The sequence below is a fragment of the Gadus macrocephalus genome, chromosome 8 (assembly GCF_031168955.1).
Source record: "Gadus macrocephalus chromosome 8, ASM3116895v1".
Classification (NCBI taxonomy): domain Eukaryota; kingdom Metazoa; phylum Chordata; class Actinopteri; order Gadiformes; family Gadidae; genus Gadus; species Gadus macrocephalus.
The window spans coordinates 6,137,618-6,161,452 of record NC_082389.1 but is presented as its reverse complement, the minus strand read 5'-3'; the positions used below and the strand labels follow the sequence as shown (position 1 = coordinate 6,161,452).

General features: G+C 47.8%; 1 long non-coding RNA gene across 1 annotated transcript in view; it reads left to right on the top strand.

Annotated features, from left to right (window-relative positions):
* The first annotated feature begins 17,703 nt into the window (after positions 1 to 17,703).
* LOC132462685 (uncharacterized) overlaps positions 17,704 to 23,835 on the top strand; it is a 17,793-nt gene continuing 11,661 nt past the window's right edge. Inside the window, exon 1 of the long non-coding RNA XR_009526889.1 lies at positions 17,704 to 19,022. This is a non-coding gene — a long non-coding RNA (uncharacterized LOC132462685). The remainder of the gene's footprint in view (positions 19,023 to 23,835) is intronic.

The following is a 23,835-nucleotide window of genomic DNA, read 5'->3' as shown; positions in this document are numbered from 1 at the left end:
CTCTCTGTTCCTGGCTGCAGCGTTGGGGAATAGTTGGGATGAGAGGCTATTCCCTAAATAGCCCATGGCAAGAGGTATCCTGATTAGCATGCAGCCTGCGCTCTGGCAGCCGTCCTCGCGGCCACCAGCGCTATCACTTACGTGCTGTTTGTATTTGTAGTTGATAGTGTGTGCTGTTATAATTGGAATGAGCTCGGGAACCTCTTTCCCTGCTTTTGATCCGCTGCCAGCCACTCGGAGTGCTACCGGGCCACAGCTCTCACCTCGGCGCTCCCAGAGGATTATGGGAAACTGCAACGCTTATGTTCTAAAAAAGCGCCTGACAGCGCCTCACTCAAGGTCGTACAATATAATGGTTAAGTGTGAGAAGGATGGAGTCGGAAAGAATGAGGAAAAAAAACAAAAAACGTGGAGGAAATAAGTTGAACGGATATTTGATCTAACGCCGGGGACGAAGCTGGGGTGGAAACTGGGAAAATAGAATTTGAGACGCAATGAAAGTGGAAGAGGAGATTGGGGGGGGGGGGGGGGGGTATCAAAGGGCCTGTGTGATTGTTTTGGGGGTAGTTTCAGTAATGCACAAGGATATGTTGCATTACCACCCTCAGAAGACCGTATAGCACGGTCGGATCTCCATTCTCATGAAACAAGACTACCTTAATGATATGCAATATGGCACCCAGCGCGGTCATAACGGAGGCATTCTATCGCATTACTACTATTGACGATGCCACTGACACGGGGCTTAAGACACGCACAAAAAAAACACTTCCTGTTTGTATATTGGCAAATAAACGTCACAACCACACTCTCCCCCCAACGCCGTGATATCCGTCAAAACATCACGGAAGGAAGCAAAGAGGGTCAAGTCTGAAGAGTTGAATCCTTTAATGCTATAAAATAGAGCCTGTGGTTCAGTTACTGTTCACAGGCCGAGGAGTCTGCTGCCAGTGAGCTTTATGCCCGTTCAGCACATTGCTCTGTTAGCCAGGGGTCAGCTCAGGAGACCTATCTGGGTTTGATGTTCCCTCGCTGTCAGACGCCCATGAAAAAGCATCCCCTAAACTCTTGGAAGTTCAATATTTAATCAGACTCCGGTGTTACATTTGCGATTTGATGAGGTGGGGGAACTCCAACTCCTGGAGACTCTGATTTCTCTTTAAATATTTTGCAGGAAAACACAGAACAAGAGGAGAGGACACAACTTTAGCAGGATTGTGATGTGGGTGTGTTTCAGTTAAACAGCATCGCATTCCTCCTTACTGGGTAACAGGTAAGAGTAATTACAGATTAGAGTAAATAGATTTGCAATACATTTTATTTCAGCAGTAGTAGTAGGCCGAGTAGTAGAGCTAGCCCTTTTTAATATTTTTTAACTATTGTTATGCTTATAGTTTTAACATAGTTATTATAGTTGGGTTAGAAGTATCTTGTCCTTGTTGATATTATTAGCATTAGTATCGTTGTTGTTGTTGTTGTTGTTGTTCTATACCTATTAACAACCCATATTACCACTGGTGCCTTACACCCACCCACCATGGCCAGCCAAACCCTCTGGAGTGGGAGCCCAGATGAGTGCACGGAAGCAGGGGATTACCCCCGGTTAAGTACAAACACCTGCACAAATATTGGCAATTAGGACATAATTAGCTCCTAATGTATTTCTAATCCGAAGCACAGCATAGATTTGTCTTTTTGTGCGTAGACTCCCTTTTTTTAATGTTCTCTGTTGTTATTGTTTTCCTCAGGTATTTGTATCCAGAGAACACTGACTAAGTGCCCCAGTTCATCATATGCAAATGGCTTATTAATTACACATGCATTAAGCCCGATTTCAGGAGACATCAAAGAGCCTGCAAGTCTTCAGATTTCCCCCCTCCCCCCCAAACACACACACGCACGCGCGCGCACACACACACACACACACACACACACACACACACACACACACACACCACACACAAACACAAACACACACACACACACACACACACACACACACACACACACACACACACACACACACACACACACACACACACACACACACACACGCAGGTTACAAATGCCTACGTTTGCATTTTCCAGCATGCCTTTTCAGGCAGAATAAGTACATCCTCAATTAAAAATGTTCACAGGAACCGCTCTCATCTCCCCTCATAATATTTTGGAGAAAATACCTCCGGTGGTCCGTGGATGTTTGTTGACTGCAAATTGCTAATAAACACTTGAGCCCCAGATCACATGGCTTCAGCAGAAACCGACGGGACTCCAAGTGTGTCTGTGTAGCAGAGGGAGGAGAGAAAAAAAAAACCTAGTCATTTCCTCCTTCCGCCTTTTGTTTTGTTAAACGAGTGACTGCCTTCATCACTCATCGCGTGATCTCTGGGACCTTTTTTTTTGTTCTCCCCTTATGGTTCTAAATAATCTAAATGCTACCGTGGAACTATTTACGCTCTTTAGTCTCCATCGCCACTCTGCCCGGACGTCTCCTGAGCTTTCCCATTCAGACGTTATTGCGCAGTGTGACTGACTATGCATGTGTGTTACGTCTGCCCACTCCCCGGCGGCTCCTCTGTTAATGACCCATAGAGAAAGTGTCACACTGTGATTTATACAACCTATAATGCCTCGTATTGATTACCAATAGGGCTCTAATGTGACGTCAGCTCTCCGACTCAGGTGCCGCCGCCCTCTCTCTCTGCATCGTTCTCCCTGCGTTTATGTCTTCTGTTTTTTTTGTTTTTTTTTGCACTGATATCAGCTATTCACCCTATACAATGAGTTTGCGTAGTGGGAATCGTGCAGTGTGTGCGTGTATGCATGAGTGTGCTTGTACCTGTGTGCGTGCCTGTGTGTGTGTGTGTGTGTGTGTGTGTGTGTGTGTGTGTGTGTGTGTGTGTGTGTGTGTGTGTGTGTGTGTGTGTGTGTGTGTGCGTGCGCGCGCATGTGCGTGGTGTGTGTGTGTGTGTGTGTGTGTGTGTGTGTGTGTGTGTGTGTGTGTGTGTGTGTGTGTGTGTGTGTGTTTTTGAGCGCCTGTGTGTGTTTGCAAAAGTTTGCACATGGGTGTGGGCGTGTGTGTGTGTGTGTGTGTGTGTGTGTGTGTGTGTGTGTGTGTGTGTGTGTGTGTGTGTGTGTGTGCGTGTGCAATCACTGAAACCTTGGGCAGTCCTCTCTTATCAGTCTCCGGTGTGCTGCTCTGACTGGGTGCTGCTAGCATAATTAGCACAGCGCTCGCTTTGATGATAAAATGGGTAATAGAGCCTTTCTCCTCTCCCCTGCCTACCTGATTTTACCAGCGTTTATTGATCTAATTAAAATAATTTCCCTTTTTAATGGAGCTTTTAAGTTTTTGTTTTTTTTCACCTTATGGGGAAGAAGTTTTGATTAAACACACTTATTCAAATCAGAATGACGCTGATATGAAATTAAAACAGGAATAGGTTGATCAGAATGCGTGTTGTATGCTTTCACGCTTAATCCTGGGCTGGGTGTAATTGTGATTTGTGCTGTGGTGAATAATAACCACCATTGCGAAAGAGTTACTGGAAATAAAAAGAGGAGGAATGAGTGTTTCCAACCCCAGTCTGAGCACTGGGGCTGTCAGAGCGAGGCATAGCACCGCACTTCTGATCATCCGCGCACAGTTCTCAGTCAGGGCTTTCTGTGCACACTATAAACCACCAGGGGGGGCTCATTCTTCCCTTAATGAGCGACACGCTCAAACCACCATATTCTGGGTGGTGGGGCTGGTAAATACCACCATATAGTATGACTATACTATTGTAAATGTGGTAAGATTGTGTTTTTATTTCATGTTACATTTGAAAGGCAACCTTCTGATCTTTCACCCCCTGCTCCTGTCTGTTAAAGCCTGAGAGTGTCGGTGCTTGTCCTCATTACTAAAGAGACACAGCGCTCTACCCCCAGAGGTAACTTCATCAACACCCGAGACAAATCTATCTTAGGTGCTCTATTTATATTTCTGACTCTCTGCCACAAAGATTTATTTGGCCCTCCTGTCAATCCATCTCTCTAATGGGCAATGACACCCTATGAGTGTGTGTGTGTGTGTGTGTGTGTGTGTGTGTGTGTGTGTGTGTGTGTGTGTGTGTGTGTGTGTGTGTGTGTGTGTGTGTGTGTGTGTGTGTGTGTGTGTGTGTGTGTGTGTGTACATGATGTGTCCGAAGTGTGTGTGTGTGTACGTATGTGAATGTGTGTGTCTCTGTCCCTGTGTTTGTGGGTGCCGTGTGTGTGTTTCTGTGGTCTGTGTGTGTGTGCGTGTATGTCTCTGTCTCTGTGTCTCTGTGTGTGTGTGTGTGTGCGCGTGTGTGTGTGTGTGTCGCGTGGCGTGCGCCGTGCTGCGCGTGAGTGCATACATGTTTGTATGTGCAAACATGATGGATGCCTCGTCTCCTGAACCTGAAGCATGAGTGTGTGGATATGTGTTCACATATATTTGTGTGTGTGTTTTGTGCGTGTGCATGCATGCATGTGTGAGTGTGTGTTTTTTGCATGCATGTATGTGTGTGTGTGTGTATATTTATCTGTTTGTGTTTATGTGTGTATGCGTAAAAAAGAACGAGATTGCATATGTGCTTGTGCATTTGTGTGTACGTATACATGCACAATGCATTTTAGACCCGACTCCAGCCACCACACCATCCCCTATCTGGCGTTGACATCACTGTCGCCCAGCCCCTCCCCCCTCTGAAGAGGCCCCTTCAGATAGAGAGCTCAGATGTCATGTAATTAAGATGAAAAGATGAGGAAATCCATTTGCACTTGCATGGGTTATTAATGTGGACTAATGATGCTCAGATCAACTGTATGATGTCTGCCAGTTATGGGGTTAATCTCCTCATTCTCGTGGAAACCATGAAGATAAATATCAGGACACAAATGGGCTCCAGCCGTCCTCAGAGGCTGCGTCCTCACTTTGCAAAGAAAAGTTTTGAAGGACCACAAAAAAATGTATGCGAGGAAGAGGGCATTTATTGTGATGAAAATATGGATGATGCATACGGCAAAGACGAAAATAAACTAACAATGACTCGTATGAATCGTATCAATGACACCCCCATCTAAAGTATTTTGTTTATTTGGGTCTTTGTTGTCTATAAAATTTAAAATGAACGATGAGGCTATTTTCAAAAAAATAAACACATTCCAATAGCTATATATTTTTGGTTTCGACAGGTCCTCCATCTCATCTTACCAAATCCACCGCCGTTACCTGATAACAGCCCCAGAACAACACAACAAACAAAATCCCCAACAAAAAGCCTGCAGATGCAAACCTTGTGTTCACCTTTGATCTTCTCACAGCCCGCTTGGGTGTATCCCTCCCCCCCTCCTCCCCCCCCTCCTCCCACCTCCTCGCCACACATAGACCCTCTGAATGCCACTGCGGCTGACGACTTCATCGGGAGATTTCTGATCATTACAATATCATTAGTCGGCAGACATGGCTGCACCTCGTTAATGCACCCAAACAGTCGTAGGAAGAGGGGAGATAATGTTGTGTGGTGGTGGTGGTGGTGGTGGTGGTGGGGCTTGTTTAATGAGGGGAGGCATTTGCATACCGGCCTCCTCCCCCACTCTCATTCCCACCACACCCTCATTTATAAAAATAAATCACATTAGAACATCTCCAGCTAATAAAGTCGACTTCGGCCCACGTCCCACATTCCCTGGGACGGCCAAGTCTCAGTGCAGGAAATACACAACGCAGTCTCCCAGGACCTCAGCGAAAACCTATTACCGCCTATTCTCCAACGGCCTGGAAGCATTCTTCATATTAATGTCGGGGTGTATGAATACGATATGCCAGTTGTTGTGCTTATGGTGAATAACAAATCTGCTGTTATTCCTTTGGAACGGGCGCTAGTTTAAGGTAATGTTGACGGGAAACTCATCATTTAACAAAGTAGTGAAAGAAAAGTGGAATTAGGGAAGATATGTATGGGCTTTGTTGTGGGGTGGTATACCTTTTTCGAATTTGTTGCTTTTTCATGAAAAGTTGGGTTTATGACACTTCTAGATGCCTGCTAAAATGGCTTATATTGCCTTTGAAAAATGGGAATGCAAGTCTAACTCTAATAAAACATATCTCTTAATGACGTTTACACAATACTACATGTTTGTGTCCAGGAGCTTTCCCCGCAGACATACTTTCTGATTGTTCTATCTTGCTGGTCAACAATACAGAGAGGAGAGAGAGAGAGAGAGGTCACAAGCTCTGCCTCCCCCTTAGCCCCCCGCGCCTCCCCCTTAGCCCCCCGCGCCTCCCCCTTAGCCCCCCGCGCCTCCCCCTCCGCTTGTGTCTGTGTGTCCGTCCTCGGGGTGCGCACACTGCTACTCCCAGGTCCAAGCCCCTCTCTAAATAAACAGTGTGCTTCCTGATGCCTAGCCGTGTGCACGGGCCCGTGCACCGCTGATATCTACCCACCACGGACCACCAGTGGCCCCCGCTCCGCGCCCACTTCGTACTTGCACTCCGACTTCGACTTCATCCTTCCTTCATGCTCAAATTGACACTTTGGTGCAGAGGCAGGCAGACAGGGTGCCTCTCCGCCTCCCCGCGCCTCCAGAGATGTGGCCCAGCTGTCAGGCGTCTAATCCAGTCCAACCTCCCCCTGAGCCAGGCAGGAGGCTCCAGGCTGCTCCATCTCTCCTCGTCCTCCATATCCTCTCCGCCGTGAGGCAAACAAGTCAGCCCCAGCAAAACACTGCACACAGCGGGTCCAAAAGAGGGAGCACTTTGCCGGTCCAATCATCACTCTCCCGTCCTGCATACTGTTAATCAAACCGCAGACACGTTGAACAGCGGGCCTGTTGAAGCCACGCGATCCTCCAGCGCTCGGTGTGAAAAGTGGTTGTGAGGGGGGGGGGGGGGGGGAGCGGGACAGGCACCACTCATGTTTAGGAATGGGTTTGGAAAAACGAGAAGTAGGTACGGGCCGGCCTGTTGAAACGTTGACCGCATGGCGGGCTTGTTGTTTCGTGCGACGCTGATCTCGCATTCAGATGCTAAATAGGAAAAAAATAAATCCAAGAAAATAAGAGCAGTTTAATCACCTCTCGCTCGCCTTTAACCACCGGCGTCTCCCGCGTGGACCCAACTGCGTGACACCGTGTCATTGTTTAGCGCTGTTACCATGGAAAAGGGACCAGCACACACCGACGCACAAAAATATCACACTGGTGCGAAAACATAATCTTTTGTTGATGCGAGTTCACATTAAGTAAAATTCAGAATTAGGAAGAGCATTAGCCAAGTAGAAACAACCACAACCACACAAAGTGAAAGCGTCTGTGACACATTTCAGCAGCGTCGCAGCAGGGGCTGTGTAGTGGCACGGTCCCCAGGATGCATGTGTGTGTGTGTGTGTGTGTGTGTGTGTGTGTGTGTGTGTGTGTGTGTGTGTGTGTGTGTGTGTGTGTGTGTGTGTGTGTGTGTGTGTGTGTGTGTGTGTGTGTGTGTGTGTGTGTGTGTGTGTGTGTGTGTGTGTGTGTGTGTTTAGAGTGTGTCTGTATGTTTTTACGGCGGCTCCCGGTGGCATTCCCCAATATCAGTATTCCTGTAGATGCGTTTGATGTGTTTGAAGCCAAGTAGCATACCTTGGAACATGACAGTAAACATGGCAGCGGTTCTCCCTTCCCTGGATCAGTGATGCGCGTCAACCCTCAGATGTGTGTGACGGGTGTACAAAACCAAACCCACTGGGGCACGTCGTCTCCTGGGACTCCTCCTCCTCCTCCTCCTCCTCCTCCTCCTCCTCTGTTCCACCTCTTCCTCCTCCACCTCTCCTTCCTCTCCTCTCTTCACAACACCGTGCTGACTGGCTGACTGGCTGGCAGGCTGCATGTTACTCAATGCAAAGCTGCACTCCGAGACTCTTCAGAACAAAACAAAGAAAAGAAGACCAACTCAAGGAAGAAAGACAGAGAGAAAGAGGGAGAGACAGAGAGGGGGAGGTAGTGGGGGCATGTCGGGACATAGACATAGTGACAAGTTGAGGAACTCACTTAACCCTTCGCCTGGCCCATTGACATCGAATGCCATTTTCTGTACGCCATACCTTAATGTTTTCCCTGTGTTTCATCCTGAATGAAAAAAAGAAAAATCACTAGTGTATGTTTCCTCCTCGGATGCCTCCCAGGGGAAATTAAGAGGCACACAGTTGATCCCCAGAGGATTCCTCCAAGAAGGAGAATAAAGCAGGCGGCATGAAAGAGAAGTGTAGGTGTGAGAGAGTTATTGGCCTGGCAAAGGGATTGCCAAGCACATCAAAATAGAAACGGCTGTTGAACAAGACAGCAGAAACCTGCAGCATTTACACCTTCCACTGCGAGTGCCATGCTGGCATACACATCTACATAGAGTGACACACACAAACACGCACACGCACGTACATGCACACACTCACGCACTCACAAACAAACACACAGGTACATTCACACATGCACGCACACAGACTGAAACACACACACACACACACACACACACACACACACACACACACACACACACACAAATATACACCCAGGTACACACAGACATCCAAAAACACAATTAGACACACACACAAACAATCAGATACACACATACACCCTGCCTGAAGTGTATGAGAGGATGCATCTTGTCATTCTGGTGTCATGGCGTGAAGTGACATGTACTACATATTTACATCACATCTGAACTTTGAATTTTATTATTCGGGGGGGGTTTGTGGGTTCACCGTTTTAGTGTTTGCACAAACAATGCCTTGATATCGAAGCCATGATGAATTACTTTGAGGCCATGGAGGACAGGCGTTCATGCATACATTTTACTAACCAACCAACGGAATCAACCACCTGACCTCATCGATTTAAAGACATCGTCATGACAGATCACCATAGAAACAACGGACCGAACTGCAGAACGAATCTCGGTTCACGTACCCGTGACCTCATTCCTATTTGGGAGCACTATTTACATAAAACCAAGAGAACAACAAGCACTAAAAAACACACGGCCAAGTATGTAGGAATTTCGGACTGGGAAAAGTGTATGTCCTGATGGTTTGCTTTCACTTTCAAATATGTGCTCACTTTTCCTAGGGGGTCTTATCCCTATGACCCTAGAAAGAAAATGAAGCAATGGAGAGGGAAAGAAAAGAAGAAAACAGAGAGAAAGAAAGCATGGGAGAGGGGAGGACTCGGTAGCCGGAGGAGGAGTGGTGGTTCAGCGGGGTCGGGATGACAGCGAAGAACAGATGAGACGCGGCTGCTGAGGAGTCTTTTTGTAGGTGGGATGCCCTGGTGGTGCTCGGTGGTGCTGGTGGTGGTGGGAGGCAGCGAAGGGAGGTGATGGGGGGGGGGGGGGGGAATGGGTGGGTATGGGGGGGGGGGGGGTGGAGTGGAGGATATCTAGGCCAGTGTCCAGACTCAGAGCACCAAAGGCCCTGTGTCCCTGGGTGCCCCGTGTCAACCCTCTGACAGGAGAGATGGGACTCTCACACTGTGTTTTTTTTCTTCTCTCCCACCACCAGACGCACGCCGTCTCTCCTCTGAAGCACACCCCACCTCCTCTACCTCCTCCTCCTCCTCCCTCTCCCCCACCTCCCCCTTCTCCCCCTCCTCCTCCTCCTCCTCCTCCCTCTCCCCCACCTCCCCCTTCTCCCCCTCCTCCTCCTGAGCGGCGCTCAACAGTCAGAGTTTGAGCAGAGAAATGCACTCGTTACTATAAGGAGGGCACGTGGCAGGGGACCTGTGGCTTTGAGTGCCGTGCTCCTCCACACTCTCTGAAGGGCTGCGATCTCTTCTGTAAGTGCCACGCATTGCTGGAGTTGACGTGCGGTAAATAAAATTATCGAGAGCGGGAGAGGGAGAGAGAGAGAGAGAAAAAAGAGAAAAAAAACTATGTTTAACCACACGCCAGCGTCTGAGCCGAACGACGGTGAACGACGTGGCGTTCAAACCAAGGATTGAGTGGCGTTTATTAATAAGTGACCTTATTGTGCCTGCCACCCCCACCCCCCGTATCAGGGAATAGAATAGAGTGCACCTAGGTCGTCCCTTTTTTTTCTTTTGTTGCATCCTTCTGAATCGTATCAGGCGGGTAACAGTGGCTGTCGCCGCGGATAGAGCGTTGCTTTTGTTGTCATGGTTAATCAGGTGGTCCGTTACCTTGGCAATTAAAGCCTCGTTAGAGTTATAAAACCTTGAGACTGAAATCGTTGTTGTTTTCTCTTCTTTTTTTCTTTCGCCTACCCCCCCCCCGTCCCCCCCCCGTCCCCGGCGAGTCAAACTACAGAGCAGATCCGTAAACCAAACAGCCTTCCGCTGGGAACACTTCTTCTCTGCGGATGGATGTGTAATTATCTCTGCTTGTTTGGGAGGGATGTGGGGGCAAGGGGAGAGAGAGGAAAGCGTCTCCCTGGTGTTTGTTTTAAAATCTCCTAAGTGTTTATTGGGATTCATTAAGGCGGGGATTAGTGCGGCGAGGTGGGTTGTTGGAGATAGGTGTCATCGCGTATTGACGCTCCTTCCAGATTTCATGACAACTGCGTGTGGAGGATCTTTAAAAAACAAGCCGACCACTCAGGGAAGGAGGCTTTTGGGACGTGGTTTGTTGGAAGACATCAATACTTTTTTGGACAAATGCAGATTTGAATTATTTGTGTTATTTTTTGCCTTTAATGAGATGGATGGTCCAAGCCTTTGTATAATATCCTTTGAATATGTTTAATCACCCCTTATTAATTTATCTTAAGCATTCCCTGCTAAGGTGTAATCCATTCATCATTAATTCCCAAAGATGTGAAACCACTATTTTGATGCATGTTGTGCGAAACTGGGTCATCCTTATTCCCGATTGAACGTTCCTTTTGGCGAAAAAAAAAAAGGAGAAAGTTACGTATTTGGGCAATATGGCGCGATGATTTATCATGATTAAATGATCTCCCACAGATGTTACTTCACACATGGCACAGCCAGTGTGACACAACAGCTGTATGGAATCCTGATGCACTAATTCTCTTAAACACGACACGTGTTCCCTCATCGCTCAATCTACCAGCACCAGCCCACAATGCCCCCCCCCCCCGCCCCCCCTCCTGGCCCCTCCCTCTCCGCCCTGACCCTTATTTTGCTCGAGCCCGTGCGGCTAGCTTCTCCGCAGCTAGAGGAGCGTCTCAGGCTCCGTACGCTGGTCTCCTTGCGTCTCCCTTTGTCTGTTTCTCCTTGCCTCGCAGACACCCTTCCCTAAATGGACTTGGCACCCGTCCCACTCTCGGTTGAAGGCCTGTGTGTGTGTGTGTGTGTGTGTGTGTGTGTGTGTGTGTGTGTGTGCGCGTGTGCGTGTGCGCCGCACATATGTAGGTGGTGCTCAGGGAAGGTGAGGCCTTCTCTGGGACACACTAATCAGCTCCAAACCAAGCTAGCTGGCTGGACAGGTGAGCAGTACCATTCACTACCCAAACCCCCTCCACCCCCCACACCCCCAACCCGACCCCCCCACTCACTACCGTCCACCAGCCCACCCCAGGCTGCACCTCGGTGTGGGGGTCAACTCAACCCCCAATTCATTCTCCGTACCCCTACAGTCCCGCCTCCCTCCCAGCGGTCCCCATCTCTTGGCTTCCGTCCCGACTCCCCCTCCCCCCCCCCCCCCTCTCCTGGGGGTTGCTGGTCGGGGAGGGTGGGCTTCGAGGGAGGGTGGTGGCTGGGTGGTTGGGGGGGGGGGGGGGGGGAGGGGGCGGTGAGCAGCTGCTCCATCGGGGGGATTCTCTCCGAGCACGCCTTCTGCCAGCCCCGTGTGTGCTAACCTTTTCCTTTAATTAACACCGTCCCGACTCCCCACCCTGGCGGCCGCCGCGGTCCGGAGAGAGGTTTCCCGGGGCTTATGCCTACTGTCAGGCGAGGGGAGGGGGAGAGCAGGGGGGGGGGGGGAGTGGAGGTGGGGGAGTGGGGGAGTCGGGGATGCATCATGGGGGAGTAAGGAAGTAGTGGGAGGAGGTACAGCGAGCTATGGTGTTGGTTGGTAGCGTCGGGAGATGAGGGAGGGAGGGGCTAAGGGGGGGGGGGGGGGGGGGGGGGCTGCCTGATGAAGAGGAGCAGGAGGTGGGGGTGGAGTGAATAATGTGCACATGGCCTGGGGAGTTAGGGGTGCTTTTGTAATCCTTCAGAGCACCGCTGAGCCACATGCCTTCACACAGAACACCGGCCATTTTAACTACATCGTGGTGGTGTGTGTGTGTGTGTGTGTGTGTTTGTGTCTGTGTGTGTGTGTGTGTGTGTGTGTGTGTGTGTGTGTGTGTGTGTGTGTGTGTGTGTGTGTGTGTGTGGAGCCAGGGTTGCATTGGAAAATGCTGATGAAAAGTTTTTTCATCAACCCCCCCCCCCAACATCATTAATAACAAACAGAACAGGAACTAAAGTTCATAATGCGATTAGACTGGGTTCCTCACACTGGTCATGGAGAGGAGGCCTATAAACCCACCTCTAGACACGTTGTCTTCACCGTCGCCGGCAGTGATGCCATGGGCGTAGGCAGACATATGTAACACGCAGAGAGAGAGACAAAGAGACAAAGTTCCGCCCTCGAAACTTACTTGAGTGATTATCTGAAGAGACTGTTGTAATCAAACACTGTGGTGCCTCGGCTAACCGGCAGGTCAGACCCTCTTTAGATACTGTTGTGCATATCGCGGAACAGCAGACATGGTATGATGAACCACATCCAGCAGCAGGCCGCTAATAGGCAGATTCATTTAAATAGAGCAACCACTAAACGAGAGGGCCTCCAAGGCTAAGGAACGACAATGTGTCTCCGTCACGTGTGTTTGAACCCTTTCTTCGTGGTGTTTTTTTCCGGGGGGTCTATTTTCCTGTATCCAAGCAGGTGGAAACATATCCCGTGTTCACCCCCTTTTAACCAAAAAGATTTTCGATGTCCTTCTTGGCTCGCGGTCACACCCCGCGGGGTCGGCCCTATCTTGGCGTGGTCGGTTACCGGTCACCGTTTACTCACGGTGGGCTGCGGAGGTCAAAGCCATCGCCAAGGGCATGATAACCCCTGAAAGATTTTCATCACACCAAGACACAATTCCGGGGCGGGCGTAATGCGTTGCATCGCTGCCAACAGAAGAACTTTATGATAATTATTGTCATTACAGCACAGACGTGAAGATTGGCCTGGGGAAATACAGTGGTGGAACAACATGGCCGTGAATTGCCGAGTGGATGGCAATGACTCAAGCGAGAGAGGGGGAGCGCGTTAATGTTTTATATTTTTATGGCGTCTTATTGAAGCATGGATGCTCCTTCGCTCCTGTGACATGTCTATGTGGAACCCCTCGGGCTCCTCACCGGGTCCCCCCCTGCGCCTCGCTAATGGCGTCCTACAGGTGAGGCCCGGGACGCCGCTGTAAGCGGAGGGACGGAACGCCACCGCCGCCGGTATAACGGGGGTCCCCCGTAGCCCGGGGTCACATGATGGAGTAAGTAAGGGGAATGCTGCCAGGACCCTCCTCCCGGTTGAAGACCAAGAGCAAGGGCACTGTCTCCCCAGCCCCATAGATCAGCCAGCCCTGAATGTCAACCCGCACAGCAACCGCTCCATGCCAGGAGTCCCCACCACCACCACCACCCCCCCCCCCCCCCCCCACCACGCGCTCCCTCTCTGGCCGGTGATCTGCTGTCTGGTGACACCGCTGCGCTAATGACCCGGTTTGGGACTTGCTCCATGGGGCTCCTTGGCTTGGGAAGATGGAAGTTGTGGATATCCAACTGGAAGGTCACCGGGTGTTGACGCGGGCCTGCCGCGGCTCTCCCCCGCACGCTCCGCTCCGCTTTGTGACGTCTTCCTGTTGAGAGGCTGTAGGGAAAGGAAGGTTGAACCTGTCGAAACGAAAGCCGCCGGCTCGAAGAACGGAGCGAAGCTATTTCCAATCGCTGAGTAGGAACGTTGATGGACCGGATCTCGGTTTGCGGATGCAAACACACGTTTTGGTTCAATGTGCTTTGTTCAGCGTCTTTTGCACAGGCAAATATAACTGTTTGATATTACGATCAAATAAGCATGTCTGGCTCGAATGTTTAATTGTGGGAAGACACAGACTTTTCCCATTTCGGCTAATTGTTGGCAAAGTTATCGTATCTATTTTAATTTGTCTAAAAGTACGCCTTGCTGCTCGGCGAGAGCACTGTGTTCAGTCACTCCCGATCTCAATCTTATTTTATTATTCTCTTGTTTTTCCCTGAGCCCGCCTCGGGAGTTTGCTTTGTTGAAGCGTAGTTGAAGGTCCCCGTGGGCGGGGGAAGGGGGGGGGATCCTACTGCTGATGGGGGCACTGCCTCGACCTCACTCATGCTTGGAGTGGGTGGCACCGTACCAGGGAGACAGACACACAAACACACACGGGTACCCGTACACGTACCAGCACATGCACGCACACCAACACACACACACATACACACCAGGAAGACGCTGATGATGCTGGTGGTGGTCTCTCGGAGGACGGAGCCCTATTCTCAGGGTCATGCATTCCAGCAATTTCTGTAATTATAAGCGAGAAAAAAAAACGGAGAAACACCACCAAACTTCTGCCTCACTCAAAATGAACGCACTCGGCTCCTCAAGGGAAACGTTCACATCTCTGAGTTTTAGTAGCGCGATGGGTTTTAATGAGCCAAGTCCAGAGTATGTATGGGTGTGTGCACATGTGTGTGTGTGTGTGTGTGTGTGTGTGTGTGCATCTGTTTGCATTCATGTCTGTGCAGCTGACCTCATCAACAGATGTAATTGACCGGCTGTTCTTATAAACCGCTAGTTGTTCGGCAAGATTCTAAATAGCCTACAGTGATCACGTCTGCACCAGACACCTCCTTAGAACAAACCAAAACTTTCACACTCTCCAGCAAGATAAAGTATGAGACAGAGGGAGAGAGCTAGAGAGAGAGAGTGAGGGGGTGAGAGAGAATAACAATACTTGTTATTTTGGACGATGCATTTTTTTTGAGGAAAAAACAGACGTAGGGTGAGAGGGTGATGGGGTCGGGGGGGAAGGCAGAGTGGCGGTGGAGGTGGTGGTTTGTGGGGGAAAGGCCAGAGAACCCCCCCCTCCCCCCAGGGATGACAGAGTCTGCTGGGGAGCTGGTCCTCCTAGGAGGAGCCAGAGTGGCATCTCAGATTCTCTGGCACGCACGCTCACCGTGGCGTCCGTGTGTCTTAACTGCAAGCAACGGGGGGAGGGCGGGGCGGCACACAACTGCTCAGTTTCACAACACATTCCTTCATATGAAGCTGAGGTGTGTCAAAGAGGAAAATAACTGGATGAATAACTATCTGTCTCACTCCTTATGAGGCTGGGATCCCACAAAGATGATGTGTTTTACTTTTTTTTCCCTCTTGAATTCATATTTTTGAACTGACTACGTAGCAATGTAACTGTTGAGCACTGACTCAATCTGTTCCTGTGTTCATTAGGGAAACTTGACCACTGAAAACCTGTGAATGAGGTTACTACTGTGTGTAGACCTTGAATGATGGTGGAAGTGGATTAAGAAGGGAGAAAATAGCTCAAGTTTAAGAGATACCACTGCCTGTACCACCAATATCAGAACGTATGAGCTTAAGGTTTTTTGATGTGAGAATTGCATTTCGATAACAAGCGAGCTCCTCATCGAGTGACAGACACACCTTTTGTTGACTTTGCCTTGCTCCCATTTGTTCCAGGAAATTGAGATTAAAAATATATGTTTTATTTTCCTTCCCTCCCTCACATTCATGTGGCTCTTCCTTGGGGATGAGCAGTGTCAGAGTGGTGGAGCATCATGAGCCACATTCTTCAGAAGAGGTTTCCTCCCGTTGAAGAGCACCCACACAGAGGCAAACACACACACACACACACACACACACACACACGCACACACACACACACACACGGAATGACAACAACAACAACCTTGGAGTCTATAGTGTAACTCGAAGAGCAAACTGTGCAAGCGCTGAGCCAAGTAAAGCCTTTTTCCCACTCACTTTGTCACTGATGAAAGTAGCAAGCAGTCCTGGTGGACCGGGGAGCACTGTTTGTTTGTGTTTGAGAGACAGAGGGGGAGAGAGGTAGAGCGAGAGGTAGAGAGAGAGAGAGAGGGGGGAAGAGCAGGAGAGAGAGTTGCTGCGAGTGGCAGTCGGGGGTGGTAGGGGAGGAGAGGGAGGGGCAGGATGGTGGTGTATAGGCAAGGTGGTAACTACAACTTTGGGGGATCCGTTTGACAAGAGTGTCGAGACGGGGCTGGGGGGGCTTTTTCGGGGGGGTTCTGTGGGGATTGGACAGGGGGTGGGGGGCGGGCTTGGGTATGGAGGGAGGGGTGTTGGGGGGGGGGGGGGGGGTGGTGCTGTTCACATTGAAGTTTAAGGCAAGCCGAGACCCCCCCCCCCCCCCCTGACAGACTCAGAGCACATACTAAATAGATGTTTTGCTATTGGTTGTGTTCACTGGGTTAACTGTAGTTTGTGAGCGTTTTGACGCGTTCAAAGAGCTCCGTGTCGGCTCCGTGTCATTCATTCTCCTACTTATCTTCTGAAAGCCTGGCTGACAAGATGTGGGAGGGGAGGGCGGTTGATAGGCAAGTGGCGAAGCTCCCATTACCGAAAAGACAGGGAGAGTCTCGACAACGTATTTAGGTTTCAATCGCCCACTTTGGTTTCTGCGTGTCTGCGGGCAACTTAAGTATCAAGGAACCGAAAACGGAAACAAAAATATGAAGACGGCTTAATAACAGTGGTAGTAAGAAGGTTTGTTTGTCGGTTAAGAACATTGTCACATATTTACATCATAATATTCAAAAATGAAGGTCCAATTTGAAATATTAACATAAGGGACATTTGAAACAATGTGTAATAGCATATGCACAGCAAAATACCCTATTAATAACTATTTTAATAGTAATTAGTAGCGTTGTAAAGTTACAGAGGGCATTAAATCACAAGGCCACGGCTCTGGAGTACAGCGGTGAAACATTATCTCTATTTTTACTCAGAGTAAAAATACAAATAATAAGGCAACAGGAAAAAAAAATATTCGGGGATGAGATTCTTTGGGGCATTTTGAATCATAGTCCTACGTTTGTTGATGATCCACTGCCACAACGGCGCATATATTACGCTTATACAACATGCGTTTATCTTAATATTTCCTCTCCATAAGACTCTTGCACATCACCGTCATGAATCAAGTGGAGAGGGAAATGCGTGGTGTGTAAAGGCTGTGATTTTGAGATGAGGCCCCTGGCAGAGGCTACACCTCCAGGCTGCGGTAAAAGCGCAGAGTGAGAAGCCCACCGCGTGAGTCCTCTCTGGATCTCATTTTCACATAGCAGGGGCATGGAGCCTGGACACTCACACACACACCGCTGTGGGTACATTATGAGACACTGTGGTGAGCATTTTGACATGGGGAAAAGAGGAGAGACCGAATGATGGATGGAAAGAGAGAAAGGATAGCAAAGAAAGAATGAAATACAGAGGGAGAAAGAAAGTGAAAGAAAAAAAGAAAGAATAGCTTAAAAGATAGAAAATGTGCTTGGTGTTCAAAATAAAAAATATAATTTAATCATAATACCCCAAAAATACAAATATATATACAACCCATGGCAAATGGTGAGTTTAAAGCCAATAGCCCTACGGTTCTCGCTAATAAATAAGTAAACTACATGATTTTTTAAAATATATTTATAAAATAATTTTTTACTTATATAATTTTTAAGAATTTCCTTCAAATTGTTTAAATAAAAATATATTTATCAAGCAATAAACAACCTCAACATGAAACCATATTTACCATCCTATGCAGAAATGATATGCACCTCGCGAATAATCTTTAAAGAGCGTTTCGCGTGCCATTACATGACAGATGTACTGTATGTCAACAGCCACAAAATGTCTTTCTGCTTAACCATTTCTACCAGAAGGGGGACCAGTCCGTCTGCCGTAGACGGCGAGTGGCCGACCGCGAGCCGAGACAGAGGAGAAGCGAGGGTGAACGAGCCGACTTTGGGTTTAGAGTTCGACTCCCGATCCGCAGACTAGCAGATCCAGAAATCCGCATCTTGCCGTGATCCCTAGGATTTTAATCATGCCTCTCTGTCTGTGTGTGAGTGCAGGCAGGCTGACAATGATTTCCTCAGTGATTACGTACAGAGCGAGTCCCTGCGGGGTAGGGGCCCCCTCTGGAGCCATCCTGATGGCTTTGGGGGCCTTGCTTCCATTTTCCATTATTATGTGGACTACCGGAGCGACAGCGCAGTCCAAGACCTTGCAGGTTTGTGATGAGGAGGGAGCTTCCATCTTCTCTCTGCTTCTTCATCCTCTTTTAAAGCAATTTAGACGTTGACTTAGATCAGATGCCGAACCTATTATATGATTAGCTTACCAGGCTGAGAAAAGGAAGAGTGTATAATAGTTTTGGGTCTGTTAGGTGGATATGCAGTGAAAAGTGTATTTTTTTCTTTTTGGTTTTGTTGCATTTTTGCCCTACTCTCACAGGACGCGTTGTTTGCTGATGTCTTTCTCACGCGATTGCATTTGAGATCAAAGACGAAAAGCAAATATTCCGCTTTTATCATAAACGAACATCATGCCCACACGCGACTCTGCTCCACCGGAGAATGGAAGCGCATGACGGAATTACTAAATTCTTCCACTTTTCCTGATAACCGCTTCAACTAAATAGAGAACTCAAACACGATTGGGACCTAATTGGATTTAATCCTAAACCATCTACATTCTCCCCAACACTAAACACCCTAAACTCGCGTCTACATCCATCGTAGGGGGCTACGGCAAAGAGCGACATCTTTTTGTAATGATAAATAGGAACGCGCGATTCTGCTCCGGAGATTTAAAGAGAGTACGTCTTACGATATTCCGATCCCAGTGCACACGCATTACACGAGAAACTGAGCTTGAACTTCAGCGTTTTCTAATAGGATGTCGCGCCGCAAGCAAGCTAAACCAAGATCACTGAAAGGTAAGTGATGATAGCCTAATGCTGGCTAGCTCTGACATAAAAAAAGATACACATTTTTTTGGTGGTTGTGGGTGTAAACAACAGATATGACAATCCTACACCCGGCGTGGCGAGTGAACTCGGCTGGCTCGATGGTGTCTTACCTCTTACCTCCTTAACAATGTCACAACCGGGAGCGTTTGCTAGCATGTCATCGGTGGTGGACACACAGTGCTGCTCACCCCCTGCGAGTGCGTGTGTGTACAGTCGGGGAAGTCTGTAACGCACCACTGTTGTAACAATCACCGCAGAGCACGGCTATGGATCATGTGCAGAGCAACAGTGTAAGTCCAGGGTGATAGAGAGCTAGCTGGCTGGTTTTAGGGGGAGAGAGAGAGGAGAGAAACATCGGGGATCTGTTATTAACGACGGACGCCGAAGTTGGGAACTTGATCCGTCTGATGGAATGGTTTGTAGTGTCACGTGTCATGTGACTTTCGTCTGGTGGTGAAACTAAAGGAGGTGGATTCCGAGGAAACATTGTATATGTTGTGAGGAAGAGGTGCGCGTGCGTGTGTGTGTGTTTGTGTGAGGGTGTTTGAGGGGACGAGGGTCGGGATGAGAGGGATCTAGGTGGAGGAAGACGTATATCAGAGGGAAAAATGTTTATGTGGGCTAACGCGGTGTCTTTCATGCGCGCGTGCGTGTTTGTGGCGCTCGCGTGTGTTGATAACGTCGGCGCGAGCGAGCGACATGTGGTGTAATGTCACTCCGGTTTGGTAAATAGTTGTCTCGCGACCTGTGCTTTTAAGATAAAATATACAATAAAAGACAATACATTTAGCCAGAGGCAGCCGTCTATATCACGGTAAGCATGGCTCTCCTCCGGTTTGTGTTTCTCCAGACGTGTAGTCTACCTTCAGTGATGTGACAGAAGAGTTTTCAAAATGTACGCTATCCGTATTTTGGCTTCGGACAAAATACTTTTGGTGGTACCCCATGGCTGTGTCTATGTGTGTGGGCCATTATTGGAGACGGCAAAGACCGAGACCGAGTCGCTAAAAGAGAGGAAAACACGGCATACTTTTTTCTCCTCTCTAGCGTTTTGGTAGGGTGGGGGTGGGGGGGGGGGGGGGGTGCTGGGCTTTGGAGGCTGAGCTCCAGTTCATCTGGCAGGCATTGTATTTTGCTCAGCAAATAATTGTCCACAATTTCACATTCCCAGCTTGTGGTCTGTGGACCCCTTTCTCTTTCCCCTTTCATTCTCGGAAGTCTTCATCTCAACGAAAGATTACATGGTCTGCGGTAGTACATTCATGCAGCCACCATTTTAAATCAATACCCAGGAGAGAGAGGGGGTGGGGGGGAATGTGAGTGCACGAACGTCTCACAATTGTCATATTCTTGTATTCTATACTTGCACAGCCCTTTCTTTTCAGGAAACGGCTCTATAAATAGATTTCTTACTTGTCAGAGCAGATTGATATTGGCCGTTTTTTTTCTGGTTGCTGGGACATTTTCTATGCTCAAAAGATGCATAACTTATATATAATTCTCCTCTTGCCAGCATGCCCCACAAGTGTGTTTATACATGCTGGTGTGGGTATTGCCTTTTTCTTATTGTTTTTTACTTTGTGAGTGTGATCCCATTTTGCTGTGTGAGGATTGAAACATAGTTTAGAATTGAGTGTGCCTGTTTGCGTGTCTGTGTCTGTGTGTGTGTGCGTGAGTGTGGAAACATGCATGCATATTAAGCTGGAGGGATTGCCTTATTTGTGTTGTTATTGTTACTGTAATGGCAAAGACGGCACACAAACTAGCCTGCTACTTTTATGTCTTCATGTAGCGTGTACAAGCAGTGCAGATCACATAGATATGTCATGGATATTGTTTTGGATGAGTCCCAGGGAAAAGGCCAGGCAGATGTTTTCCATTGTCCTTTGTCTGTGTCTTTTCCTTTAGGGACAGAGCCTCATACTTATACAGATGTCGAAAATAACTTTCCATCGTCTAAGAAATTTTTCTACAAAAATTGTTGATTATGAAAACAATGGGATTGTGTGTTTTGAAAAGGCGTTTTTAAATCGACTTTTTCAGTGCAGTATTGTGTACACTTGGGGTTCCTGTGTATTTGTGTGTGCGGCAAACATACATTACATGTGTGTTCACCAAACACCCATGTATGTGTGCGTGTGTGAATCTATGTGTTTGGATGTGTCTGTGTGTGTGTGTGTGTGTGTGTTTGTACGTGTACATGCGTGGCTACCCACATCTGTGTTTTCCCATGTGTGTTTTGACAACACTTAGGCTATCATTTCCACGAGTGTCTGTTGAGTGGAGATGTGTAGGGTTTCCTCTGCTGACCTCCTAACGGCAGGCCCTTGATGCAGGCTCGTGTTCTGATTGGAGACAGTGGTCAGCAGTGTGGAGCGGGGTCATCCTCGCTCAGAAAGACACACTTTAGCTTGTGTGTGTGCGCGTGTGGGTGTCTGTGTGTTTTGTTGAATGTGTTTTTTTTATATGTCGTGAGGTATGTGGCAGTTCCTGGACAAGTAAATAAAGTATGACCAGAATAAAAAAAGACGAAAAAAATTAGTCTGCTGACAGTTTGGCAGGCAGTTCCCAGCCCCCCCCCCCCCCCCACACCACACACACACATTTCTTAGCCCTTCTTCAGTTCCTTCGTTGGTATCTGCTGCTTGCGTGTGTCAGAGGTTATGTTGGTCTTTTTTTCTGTCCCATTGAGGAAAAGGGCAACATTACAAGTCCCGTTTCAATTAAGTCTGCGAGAAGGATCCGGCTACGTTATTGCTTTGGGGAATAAATGGCGCAGGACGCGACCATACATCATTCGCTTATATGCAAACACTTCACCCCTAGCCACTGACATTTACTCAATCTCCACGCCTTCCACAGCTCTCAACTGTGGGCACATTGTAATTTTGTTTTGATGTGCAGGAGAAGTTTCAGGTCAGCACATTGCCTCAGACGGTTTGCTGTGTGTGTGTGTGTGTGTGTGTGTGTGTGTGTGTGTGTGTGTGTGTGTGTGTGTGTGTGTGTGTGTGTGTGTGTGTGTGTGTGTGTGTGTGTGTGTGTGTGTGTGTGTGTGTGTGTGTGTGTGTGTGTGTGTGTGCAGCCATAAGGCGATGGAATCACACTCCAAAAAGACTAGTGTGTGTGATGACTGCCACGTTGACTCTCCTGCAAGCACTTCTTGACTAGTGTGAGAGCGGATTATTAATTTTACATGAGAACAAATGTGTGTCTCTCTCTCTCTCTCTCTCTCTCTCTCTTAGTCTGGTTCTAATGTGTTTATTGGCTAAGAAGGAGGACTGTCGTCTGCATACATAAATATATTTTCTGCGCCATTCCCCCAAGTATGGGTGGATGTCATGAAATCAGCTTTGTGTCATGTACACTTTAAATATTTGATTTTCATTCAGAGCTGGGTTTCATCGCCACACGATTGAAATTACTTGGCGTTCGATGAAAGGAAAGTTTTGTTTTGAATTTAGGTCGCAAACACTACTAATGTAAGTAGTATGTGTATCCATGAAAAATACATTTTCCAATTTTCTTATTTTTTGTCAAAATAGTTAAGCTGCACGAATACAGTTGTGGAGTTAATTAAATAGGGCCTGTTTGATAAACTTTGTTGAAAGAAAATATGTCAACACTTTTGTTACTGCTTTTCATGTTTTGTTATTTTTGCACCTGATTTAGAATTCCTCATTACTTTTTTGATGATTTCTCACTCTATTGAATCTGAACCACCTCCTAGGATAAGATATAAATTGGGCCAGGTTAATTTACAAAATAATTCACAGTAAAATAACATCTAATCCCATACATGATTAACGACTCATTAAATTAAACGTGGCAATTTAAATATTTAAATATGTTTTTTCCCCTTCCTCTAGTTAAAACTCTATTAGCCCCTGTGTTAGTTAGTGTTCGTCTTAAAGGAGCTGAGCTTTCTGTTTCAAGGCCCCGCTAACAATTAATGATCTGTGGCATAACACCCATTAACACTTTTCTAATGTGACACAAAAATATGGTTAGTATTATCATTAAGAAAATTATGATGGAGCCGTAGCAAAAAAAAAAAAAAAAAAATCCCATTAGCATGGCTGTCAGTGCGGGTGACATGCAGCGCCGTGTGTTGGGCTGGGTGTCGCGGAGCTGGCCGATTTCTCCTCTTATTTCATGGCATGTGTCTCTCCCCTTGTCACGGATTGTCTGCCACATGGAGACACACTTCTGATTCGCTGGCAGTGATTGATTTTTCCCACCACTGCCGCACAATAAAATGATATCTGTCGCTTAAGTGTTATTTGTGTGGCGGCCATGTTTTGCCAGCCTGCATTGTGCTTAATTTCACCTTAATACTTAGATTATGGTAGCGCTATTGTGGGATAAAGTGTGTGTGTGTGTGTGTGTGTGTGTGTGTGTGTGTGTGTGTGTGTGTGTGTGTGTGTGTGTGTGTGTGTGTGTGTGTGTGTGTGTGTGTGTGTGTGTGTGTGTGTGTGTGTGTGTGTGTCATGGAGTTATATTTCCAAGCCATTGCTACATATGTACGTTAACGGGCTATATATGCGGGGTCAGAAAATATTATGAAACACAATTAACATCCTCCTCCATTACAAATTATTTATGACGCTAATAACCAGTTCAAACACTGCTCATTAAGAAAGTTATTCATGTGCAGTGTGTGTCCTTCCCCCCTCCCTCCACAGGCTTAATTGAGGAGGGTTGACCTGCTGACCTGAGCTAAATTGAGTTGTAGTCCCCGTGGCGAGCATCTCCTTGCTGGTCAGTCAGGGCAGATTACACA